The sequence below is a fragment of the Jatropha curcas genome, chromosome 1 (assembly GCF_041381405.1).
Source record: "Jatropha curcas cultivar XTBG-Jc1 chromosome 1, XTBG_Jcur_1.0, whole genome shotgun sequence".
Classification (NCBI taxonomy): Eukaryota; Viridiplantae; Streptophyta; class Magnoliopsida; order Malpighiales; family Euphorbiaceae; genus Jatropha; species Jatropha curcas.
Window position 1 is genome coordinate 10,742,604 of NC_143151.1, and position 12,374 is coordinate 10,754,977.

Below are 12,374 nucleotides of genomic sequence, written 5' to 3' on the forward strand. Positions count from 1 at the left end.
ATCTTTTGCCTCTTTTGTAGTTGCATTTTATGCTCCATACCACTTATATATATATATATATATATATATATATATATATATATATTTGTTTAGAACGGATTTCCGTTATTCCCTCAATCTTGCTTTTTTTTTTTTTTTTTTTTTTTCATAATACCCTCATCCTTTATTGATTTAAACATACATGTATGCTAAACAAAGGTTGCTGTTTATAATCTTAGAAACAAATGGTTAAATCAAAGAAGTATGTTGAGTTAAAAATATAAATTTGGTTAAAAGCAATTAACTTTGGAAACACAATTAATTTAATCAAAGGCTAATGAATTTAAGATAAATTTTTAAATTCGATCATGATTATTCCATACTTATTTTATTTACTAAAATAAAACAAAGATAAAGCAAAAATTTAGATAAAATGTCTTCCCCCCAACTTAATTGAGCACATTATCCTCAATGAGCTAGATGCAATTCCCCAAACCTATGGTATTATGGAAACTTCAATAAAGAATAAGAAGTGGACGAAAGTGCCATCGTTGATTTGAGACAATATAAGGAAGCCGGGTGGCGAAGTTCATCCAGCTATGAAGTAAGAAACAATACTAAAAAGATAACCAAAATATTGAAATTGAAAAACAATTAAAAGCCCAAATATGTAACTGCAACCAACGGAAATCCAAATTATTCAAACAAAAACCAATGTGAAATATTTGACACACATAAAAATAAGAGGGAATAATTAAAATGATGTGAAAGATATCAGGCCTCTGGTGGTGGAGGTGGAGGAGGCTGCAGCAACTGAATCAGAGTCTGAAGCTGAGTGGAGAGTCCCTGGTAGTGACCCTGCAGAGTGTCTAAGCGGGAATCGAGGCTGCCGTGCATGATCTTTATCAACTGGAATCGGTCAGCAATCATCGATTCCATGCTATTAAGCCGAGTGTCGAACACATCCATGCGAGAGAGCATGCGGGCAAGCACCTCATTATTGGACACGGTGGAAGTGCCCTGGAATGAAGGTCCAGCTACGGAGGTACCTGCACCAGAAACACCAAAGGCAGGGAAAGAAGAGGGAATATCCTCCTCTGTGTTAGCGCCACCTGCATCCTGAGTGGCTGCATGAGCAGAACTATCTGCTGGAGCACCCACTAAACGATAAGAATCTTCGGCCTTCTCCACTATCTTCATATGGATCATCATATCGATATCTAATCGGGTACCTCTGCCCCCACCAAGACTGTCGTAAATGGGTCTAGCGGAATTCCATACCCTTAGATAAGTAGCAATGCGTGTAATAAAGCAACCTATCATAATGGCTCCCTTGTCGGCCCTCGCGACTCGAGCCCATTTTTGGCATAACCAGTAACCGACATTCAGCAACACTCCATGGTTAATGGGCCATAAAAAATACATTTCATTACGTCCCAAAACGCCATCACTCTCGCTTCTACCAAAAATGGTATTAACTAGGAATTTATGTATATACCTCAAAACAGGATTTTTTAATTTGGATGCTTTAGATACTCTAGGATTATAATTAGTTTCACCTGTCAATTCATTCCACCTAGTTGAATCAAAAGAATCGGTAGGGAGCTGTGTAACTGCATTTTCAGTGGGAAAGCCAAAAGTGTGACTAAGTTCATCTATGGTCAGTTCAAAATCTCTCCCAAGCAATCGAAATCGAATAAAATTTTGAACACATCCAATTGGAAATCTAATAATTGAGGCATATGAACTTAAAAATTCCAATGTCAAGGGAGCATACACAGGGTCTTTCATTGCAATAAAATCTCCCCACCCCACTCGCCGAAGGGGCTCTACTACAACATCCCTAAGGCCAACTATTGACAAAGCATCTTCATCTAGAAATTTATTGGGCAAAATAGGGCGTGTTGAGAGTTTGTGATACCTGTCTAGTTGCTCAGGAGAGCTCGTCTCGAATGGAGGCAATGGTGGACTGTCAGAGGGTGGAGATGCAGTGGAAGAACGAGAAGAGCGGCGTCCAGCTGCTACAGGTGAAGCAGGTCTGCTACGCTTATACCTGGCAGGCATGATTATAAAGAATATTGAAGAAAAATTGAAGTTTCTATGCCTGTTTGGGAGATAAAACGAGAGAAAATGAGAGAGGAGGAGAGAAAATGCAGCTGGCGGCTAGGGTGTGCAACTGGAAATGACACAGAGCTAGGGCGTGCTGTTTAAATAGAATAGCGCGCACGGGCGTGCAATTCAGCATGGTCTAAACCGTGCTCGCTCTTGGAAGTCTGGTTGATAGCGCGCACGGGCGTACGGGATGGCACGATCTAGGGCATGCAAGCCTCTGGAAGTACTAATGCAAGCGGGCACGGGCGTGCACCTTGGCACGGCCTGGGGCGTGCGCGTCTCTCCTGCAGGTAAAGCTTGACTTACCTGGCACGGGCGTGCGGAGCGGCATGGCTGCGGGCATGCAAGCCTCTGGGAGTCCAGGTGACAATAGGCACAGCCGTGCTGGGTGGCACGCTTCAGGGCGTGCGCGCGTTTTACCTGCACATCGAAAATTACTTACCTTGCACGGGCGTGCCAATGGTTTTGCATTGGATGTGCTAATGTGGCACGGGCGTGCTGCATGGCACGGCCCAAGGCGTGCTACCCTCTAGTCTCATTTTTCAATTTTATCTTTGAAACACGGTCATGTTAAGTGGTATGGCCAGGGCGTGCTACTTATTGAACCTCTTATTATTCCTATAAATTGAGTAAAACAAACAACAAACACCTAAAATAAAACAAGCAGTTAAAATGAAGATGGGTTGTCTCCCATAAGCACTTTTGTTTAACGTCGTTAAGTTCGACGTATTGAACCTGATTCAAGCTAATCAAGACTGATAGCGGTTTTAACGGGATCAAAGTTGTCGTTTTGATAAACTTTCAGGCGTTGAGCATTAACTTTGAAACTCCGGTCTCCATCCACTATTTTGACAGCCCCATGTGGAAAGATTTCTTTGATCGTGAAAGGGTCTGACCATCTGGAACGCAGTTTTCCTAGAAAAAGGCGGAGTCTAGAATTGTAGAGTAACACCTGTTGGCCTACCTTTAGATTCCGCAGGATGATATGCTTTTCATGCCACTGCTTTGTGCGATCTTTATAGATTTTGGCATTTTCATAAGCATGGAGCCTCATTTCATCCATCATGTTTAATTGAAGCAGCCTCTTTTGACCAACTTCTTTAGTATCAAAGTTAAGGAATTGGATTGCCCAATATGCTTTGTGCTCTAGCTCGACAGGGAGGTGACAAGCCTTACCATATACCATTCGATACGGTGCCATGCCAATTGGTGTTTTGAATTCAGTTCTGTAGGCCCAAAGAGCATCATCGAGCTTCTTGGACCAGTCCTTCCTTGATTGGCCAACTGTTGTCTCCAAAATCTTTTTGATTTCCCGGTTCGTGACTTCTACTTGCCCACTCGTTTGAGGGTGATATGGGGTACCTACACGATGAGTAACACCATATCTGGAAAGTAGGGAGTCAAGGTAGTTGTTACAGAAGTGCTTACCTCCATCTGTGATTATTGCCCTTGGAGTACCATGTCGTGTGAAAATATATTTCTTGATGAAGCTCATCACACTTTTGGCATCATTATTGGGAAGGGCAACAGCTTCTGCCCATTTTGACACATAGTCCACCGCCACTAGGATGTATTGGTTTGAGTATGATGATGGAAAATGTCCCATGAAGTCTAGACCCTAAACATCGAAGATTTCGACTTCAAGAATGCTATTCAAGGGCATCTCATGTCTCTTCGAAATGTTACCTAACCTTTGACAACGATCACAAAGACGGACATAGTTAAAAGCATCTTTAAATAGATTAGGCCAATACAAACCACTTTCCAATATACGCGTTGCTGTCTTGTTTGCTCCAAAATGCCCTCCACATTCCATTGAATGGCAGAATTTAATGACACTTTCCATTTCACTTTCTGGTATACACCGTCGGAATAGCTGATCACTATAATATTTTAACAAAAAGGGCTCTTCCCAATAGTAGTATTTGATATCATGAAAGAACTTTTTCTTTTGTTGATAAGAAAAGTTGGGAGGAGGGATTTTGCAAACAAGATAGTTAACTATGTCAGCATACCAGGGGGCTTGAGTATTTGCCATCAGCAAAAGTTGCTCATGGGGAAAGCTTTCATTAATTTGTAGCTTGGTTGTATCCTCTTCCCCCAACTCTAGCCTAGAAAAGGTGGTCAGCCATAAGATTCTCGGTTCCCTTTTTATCGCGAATTTCCAGATCAAATTCCTGCAATAAGAGAACCCAATGAATTAGTCTCGGTTTTGCATCTTTCTTTTCTAGCAAATATTTGATAGTTGAGTGATCTGTGTAAACTATTGTTTTGGCTCTGTGTACCCCTACCCCAAATATGAAAGCATAGGCATATGAATGCATATTGATAAAGGACAGAAATGGACGTGAATGTATGAGTCGCCACCTTGTTTAATTGTTTTAGGGTAAACTAGGAAAAAACCCTAAGTGACTCTAATTTTAATTAACCTAGTTACTAGATTAATTATCTCAATGTTTAAGGCCTGGTTTGCGAACCCGAGGTGGATCCCGAGACCATGTCATGTTGATGAACTAACCAAAGAATGAATGCTTTGCAGGGTGATTAATGTAATTGGACCAATGAAATGTTTAAGTGATTTTGACTTGCCGCTCGGGGTTAAATCCCAAACGTGCCTACGTACTTCCGTTTGAATGGAAGATCAAAGTCAACGTAGTTCGATTGGGCCTTTTTGAAAGGGCTTTGAGTGGGTATGCTTAATGCATGAGTGTGTGTATGCTTCTGTGCATTTTGTTTAGGTATTTTGCCAAAGAGTTGATTGATTTGATTTAGGCATTTGTTGCCAAAAATTAATGTGATTTAGGCGATTGTCGCCAAAATGCTTGATTTTAAGGCTTTTAGCCAAAAGATTGATTAATTTGAAGGCTTTTAGCCAAAAAGGTTGATTTAGGCAATTTGTTTGCCAAAAGATGATTATTTAGGCAATTTATTGCCAAAAATTGGTTAGGCGATTTATCGCCAAAGTGATTGATTTAAGGCTTTTAGCCAAAAGATTGATTAATTTAAAGGCTTTTGGCCAAAATGATTTGATTTAGGCAATTCTTTGCCAAAAATTGATTGATTGGGCATTTGATGCCAAAATTGATTGATTTAAGGCTCTTAGCCAAAAGATTGATTAGTTTGAAGGCTTTTGCCAAAGTTTTGATTTAAGCGATTTGTTGCTAAAAGTGGTTAATCTTACTTATAGGCAATTTGTTTGCCGAAAGTGATCAACCGAATTGCAATGTAGGCAATTTGATTGCCAAGGGAAAAAAAACGTGTTTAATGAAGGCTATTAGCCACAATTATTGATTAATTGGACTTAAGCCGGATTTGTTCGAAATAAAGGCAATTAAACCGTAGTTATTGATTAACTAGGCTTTTTTGGCCAATATTGTAGGATTTTAGGCTTTAATACCACGATTATTGATTAACCGGGCTTGTTAGCCTGAGCTTAATTAATTGAGGCAATTTATTTGCCAAATTGATGATGTGAATGCATTTATGCAGTTGTAGAATTATTAGGAGTAGAAGAGAAGCATGCATGAAGTGCTAAAATTAAATAGGCAGAGTTTAGTTCATGTACCTGATTTAATCGACGGCCACTTCTTAACTCCAGGTCAAGCTCCTCGTTAAGGGAATATTAATTAATTTTATTTTAATGACCAATTAACCAAGCAAGAAAGCAATTAAAGCTAAACTAAAATGCAGAAAAGCAGTAAAGAATCGCAAGGAGCGTAGGGGAGAAGGAGCGTCCGTCAACACAGACTGAGTGAGTTGAAAGGTCACACCGGGGCTGTATTTATAGGCCAAACGGACTGTTTCGGCGGCTCGGGCCGCCGGATCTCGGTGGCTGGGCCGCCGGAGCCCGGAGGCCTGGTCCGCCGGGTCCGGCAGCCGTTGCCGGTGAGGGCGGCTGCCGCTGTGAAGGGGGGGCCGTTGCCGCCGTGAAGGGGGGGCCGCCGCCGCCGCAGCGACCGGCGCACTTTCTAGTTTTACGTTCCGGAGGCTTTTCCGGGAGTTCCGGACCTCCAAAAAATATTCTGGGACCAGTTCCGCGATCCTCGCGACGTCCCGGACGTTTTAAGTACCGTATTGACATACCTCCGGTAAATTTCCAAAATGGCCTCTGGTCCGGCCGAACTGTTTGCAGCCCGGGAAAACTGGCTCTTTGAGCCTCAAAATTTGAGTATTCACAGGCTCCAATTAGATAGGCCCTGAATTTGTCAAAAGCAAAAACAATAGCTAACAATTCTTTTTCAGTAGTTGCATAATTTAATTGCGCATCATTCAATGTGCGACCAGCATAATAGATAATGTGCAACTTCTTTTCCTTTCTTTGCCCAAGAATGGCTCCAACAGCATGATCACTAGCATCACACATAAGTTCAAAAGGAAGAGTCCAATCTGGTGTAGTAATGATAGGTGCTGAGATCAACTCCCTCTTTAACCTGTTAAAAGCATCTAAACACTCTTTGTCAAAATTAAAAGGAACATCTTTAACTAACAAATTACAAAGAGGTTTTGTGATTTTTGAGAAGTCTTTGATAAACCTTCTGTAGAATCCTGCATGACCAAGAAAACTCCTTATCCCTTTCACTGAGTTAGGAGGAGGTAGTTTTTCAATTACCTCAAATTTGGCTTTGTCTACTTCAATTCCCTTTTGAGAGATCTTGTGCCCTAAGACAATACCTTCACTAACCATAAAGTGGCATTTTTCCCAATTCAAAACAAGGTTAGTGTCTTCACATCGTTGCATTACTAAGGATAAATTATGCAGACATGCATCGAACGAAGAACCAAATACAGAGAAGTCATCCATAAATATCTCAATAGATTTCTCTACCATATCAGAAAATATGGACATCATGCATCTTTGGAAGGTTGTAGGGGCATTGCATAGTCGAAAAGGCATTCTTCTATAGGCAAAGGTGCCATAAGGACAAGTGAAAGCAGTTTTCTCTTGATCTTCAGGAGCAATAGGTATTTGAAAGTATCCTGAATAGCCATCTAAGAAACAATAAAAAGGATAACCTGCAAGTCTTTCAAGCATTTGATCAATAAAGGGTAAGGGACAGTGGTCCTTACGTGTTGCCTTGTTTGATTGTCTATAATCTATGCACACACGCCAACCTGTGACTGTTCTAGTGGGAATTAATTCATTGTTTTCATTAAGGATAACGGTCATACCTCCCTTCTTTGGCACAACTTGAACAGGACTCACCCAACTACTATCGGAGATTGGATAGATAATGCCACCATCCATAAGTTTTATGATTTCAGCCTTCACTACCTCCTTCATGTTTAGATTCAATCGTCTTTGATGCTCGATTGAAGGTTTGTAGTCTTCTTCCATCAGGATTTTATGCATGCATATACTCGGGCTTATCCCCTATAGATCAGAAATTGACCATCCTATTGCCTTCTTGTGCTTTTGAAGAGCCTGCAACAACCTTTTCTCTTGATCAAGCGTTAAGTGAGAGGAAATAATAATAGGAAAAGAGTTGTTCTCACCTAGAAATGCATGCTTTAAATGAGGAGGAAGCTGCTTCAGTTCTTGTTTGGGTGGTATATCTTCTTTTTCTTTTTCTTCTGTATTATTATTATTATCTACGCTATATAAAGTGTCCTTTACACATTTATTAATTACATCTATTCTAAAGCAATCATCGCAGTCCATAGGAAGTTTACAAGATTTTAACACATCAAAAACAACTTCTTCTTAACCTACTCTCAATGTCAGTTTCCCATCATGTACATCAATTAGAGCTCTTGCAGTTGCAAGAAAAGGTCTTCCAAGGATCAATGATCCTTCTCTTCCTTCATCAATGTCAAGGATGACAAAATCAACTGGAAAAATGAATTTTCCTACCTTGACTAGTACGTCTTCTACAATTCCCTTGGGGTATTTGATCGATCGATCGACAACTGTAGAGACATCCTCGTTGGCTTGAGTTCTCCCATACCTAGCATTTTAAAAAATTCATAAGATATTAGATTTATGCTAGCTCCTAGGTCAGCTAAAGCCTTTTCAAAATTTAAATTGCCAATATTACAAGGAATAGAAAAACTCCCTCGATCCTTAAGTTTAGGAGGCAATTTATTTTGAATGATTGCACTGCATTCCTCAGTCAATTTCACCATTCCTTGATCATCAATCTTTCTTTTCTTGCTCAAGATTTCTTTTAAGAACTTTGCATAGCTGGGCATTTGAGCAAGAGCTTCAGCAAAAGGAATGTTTATTTGAAGCTTTTTGAAGACATCAAGAAATTTCATGAAGCTTTGGTCATCCTGCGTCTTTTTCAACCTTTATGGAAATGGAATGGGTAGAACATAAGGTTTCACTTCTTCCTTCTCCACTAGATCAATGATAGGTGCCTTCCTCTCTTCTTCTTTCTCCTTCTCTTTTCTGGGCTTGTCCTCCAACTCTCTGCCACTCCTCAAGGTGATGGCTTGTACCTGTTCTTTAGGATTTTTCTCAGTGTTACTAGGTAACGTACCTTGAGGTCGAGCTGCCATCATGTTTGCAAACTGTCCCATTTGGATCTCTAGATTTCTTATCGCAGCTTGTTGGATTTTGTTGTGTTCTCTTGTTTTATTCATGAAATCCATGTACGATTTCGAAAAGGCAGTAAGTAGATCTTCATGAGACTTTTTCTCTGGAGGCAAGAAACCTGGTGGTGCATTTAAAGTGTTATTAGAATTACCATGAAAGATTTGGGTGATTTCTCAACCTGTTGTCGTAAGGGTTCGAGTATGGGTAATTCCTCCTTCCTTGGTTCATCACATAGTTTACTTGCTCCAAAGTTTGTGGATTTGCAGAATCTAATATGCATTCTCAAACTCCATGTGGTTCGTTGCATCTGTCACAGGTTTGCATGATGGAGTTCACAGATTTAGTGGTTAGTAAGTCTAACTTTCTTACCATGTTGTCTACCTTTGCATTTAGTGCAGTGATGGCATCAATTTCATAGATCCATGCAGTTTTTCTTCTTTCAGAACTGCTTTGATAATGGCTATTGCTTGCCATTTCTTCTATTAAATCATATGCCTCATTGATCTCTTTTCTTTCGAAAGATCCTCCTGCAGCTGCATCAAGTGTAATTTTAATGTTAGGTGACAAAGAATTATAGAAAGTCTGGACTTGCAACCATTTGGGCAGACTATGGTGGGGACATTTTCTTAACAAATCTTTAAATCTTTCCCAAGCTTCATACAAGCTTTCTTGATCATGATGAACAAAAGTCATGATCTCATTTCTCAGCTTGGTTGTTTTAGAAGATGGAAAGAATTTAGCCAAAAATTTCTGGGCTAACTCTTCCCAAGTTGTAAAACTTCGAGCAGGACAAGATTGTAACCATGATCGTGCTTTGTCCCTTAGAGTAAAAGGAAAGAGTCTTAATCTAATGGCATCTTCAGAAACACCATTTTGTTTAAAAGTGTCACAAATTTCCAGGAAATTAGTGATGTGAGCGTTAGGATCTTCATTAGGAAGCCCCCCATATTGAATAGAAGTGGAAAGTAATTGAATAATTGCTGGTTTGATTTCAAAGTTATTAGCTTCCACTCTTGGTCTAGTGATACTAGAGGTAGCTCCATTAAGAGAAGGCATCGTATAATCTCGTAATGTGGGGATATTTTGTTGCTGTCTGTTCTGAGGATTCACAGCAAGAGGTATGTTCGGAAGTTGAGGATTAATTTCGTCCATATTTGATTGTTGTTCAGATCTGTTTTCTTGTGCTCTCCTTGCTGTGTTGTTTCTTCTACAGGTTTTCTCAACTTCTGGATCAAAGATCAGAGGTCCTGTTCTTCCAGATCTTCTTTGCATAAAACTTGAGATATTCTATAGAAAAATTAAATGAATAAAAACAAATGAAAAATGAAATGTCTAAATTAATAACAAGATAATTCGTATTGATATTGGTATTGCCAATTCCCTGGCAACGACGCCAAAAACTTGACAGCTTATTTCGCAAGTGTACGAATCGCTACAAGTAATATATGATGAGTAAGATATCGTTCCCACGAGGATTGTAATCCAAGTACCAAAATTATGTTATCTTGTTATTATTTAAACGATACTTGAGAGAATTGTTTTATAAATGTAAAATAAACAAGAGTTAAGTAAACAAAAATTAATTAAAAGAAATCAAGGAAGTAAAGCTACTAGGGGTTTTGATTTCACTTAAATTCTATCCAATTTATTTCATTAGTTCATTAATCAATTTAATTCTTCAAATAGGGGAAACAACTCTGAATTCACTAACAAGCTCTTCCGATGTATTGCTAGCTATTTTAATTCTATTTAATTACCTATCTTCCAATAGCGCAATCAAATATGAATTAAATCATTAAGTTATATAATTGTTTATGAATTTACAATTTAAGGTTGATAAATCATAAAACCCCCCATGAGTCAAACCATATAGCTTCTGCATCAAGTTGTTATTCTCATGTGTTTTATTACCCTTTCATATCAAAGATCCTTCTTCCGATAGTGATAATTGAAATAAATCAATCTAGGGGAGAATTCTGCTTAGAAGCATTAAGGTCATTAATAAATCATAACTTGAATAAGGAAAAATAAATCTAATTGCATAAATTGGAAAAGAGATTAAGCTACATCAAACCCCCTAGTATAAGAATTTAGTTACACATAGTACTTAAATAAAACTCAATAATACTTGACAAATATTTCATAATCAATAAGAATAATGAAAGAAATAAACAGGATTAAGAGTTTAGAAATAAGAACTAGTGATGAATTGCTTGGATGGCTTCCTTGAAATCTTGCACAACTCTTGAATACTTAACTTCTAAAAGAATAAAACTATATACAAAGCTATAAGAGAAAGAAGGAGTGAAGTGTAGTGTAATGTGTGGGATGCCTTTGGAATGGCCTCTTCCCCTCTTTATATAGACTTCTTGGGGGAACAATCCATATGCTTTAATGAGTAAAGTCCAACTTTGTGAGGTGGAAAAGTTTTAAATCAAGCCATAAATTACTCTCAATTATGGCTTTCCAAGTGCATATGGTTGAAGTTTGACTGGCATGTGACGAGAGTATCCAAAGTATCCTGTGAAAATGGTAGGAATTAGTTGGCAAATCTTGACTCAAATTCAGGATTTCTTGATTAGCACGAGCGTGCTGACTGGCACGGTCTGGAGCGTGCCAGGCTCTGGAAGTCTGGGGCTCTCAGCACGGACCGTGTTATTCAGCACGGTCTAGGGAGGTTCCAGAGCACGGGCGTGCGCTCCTCTGGAAGTCTGGGACATATGAAGCACGGGCGTGCTTTAGCTGCACGGGCCAAGTCTTTATCGCCAGTGCAGGCACGGGCGTGCGTCTCAGCACGGTTGGAGCGTGCTAATCATGTTTTGCCTTATTTTTGTCCTTTTCTTGCAAAATCCTACACTTTTCCTCAAAATCAAGTGAGTTGTGTTTCAAGGAAGCTTTTAAGTAAAAACATAACAATATTAAATAAAAACTAAATTAGATAAATTAAAAAATGCTAGAAATCTTAGTAAAATTTATAATAAAAATTAACACTATCACTTTTCCACTTGTCTGAGTGTGATAAGCTATAATTACTTTATGAAAAGCACTATATTTTTTCAATAAAATGCTTTTTGATCAGTTCGATTGCAAAAATGAGTGCCCCGGTCACCAATTAAAGCTCTAAGTATTCCAAACTTGCTAAAACTATTCTATTTGATAAAACGTACAACAACTTTTAGTATCATCAGTTTTAGTGGCTTTTACTTCCACCCATTTCGAAACATAACCAATATCAAGCAAAATATAAACAAAACCAAAAGATGAAGGAAATGGACCTATAAAATCAATACCCCACACTTAAAAATTTCACAAACAATTATTGGGTTTTGAATCATTTCATTCTATGGGTTAGACTTCCTGTTCTTTGACATTGTTCACGATGCTTGCAAAACATAAGAATCATAAAATAAAGTGGGTCAATAAAAGCCACAGTCTAATATTTTTCTCGCTATCCTTTTAGGCATAAAATGACCTACACAAGTAGAAGCACGAAAAAAAGTGAGAATAGACTAAATCTCATTATTCGGAACACATCTCCTAATAATCTGATCTAAATAAAATCTCCATAAATAGGGATCATCGTAAACATAATATTTAGCCTCATTTTTCAATTTGCCTTTTTGATCTCTACTTAAATTAGAAGGCATAATTCTAGTAACTAAATAATTCACCATATCAGCAATACCAAGGAACCATACCTTGTAAATTAAGCAACTTATCATCAGGAAATAATTCTTGCAATGGAATT

At 38.6% G+C, this 12,374-nt stretch overlaps 1 non-coding gene across 1 annotated transcript; it reads left to right on the forward strand.

The window, feature by feature from the left end:
* Window positions 1-9,230: 9,230 nt before the first annotated feature.
* Window positions 9,231-9,337, forward strand: LOC149498983 (small nucleolar RNA R71). The gene has a single exon (XR_016319168.1). It is a non-coding gene; the product is annotated as a small nucleolar RNA R71 (small nucleolar RNA).
* Window positions 9,338-12,374: the final 3,037 nt, after the last annotated feature.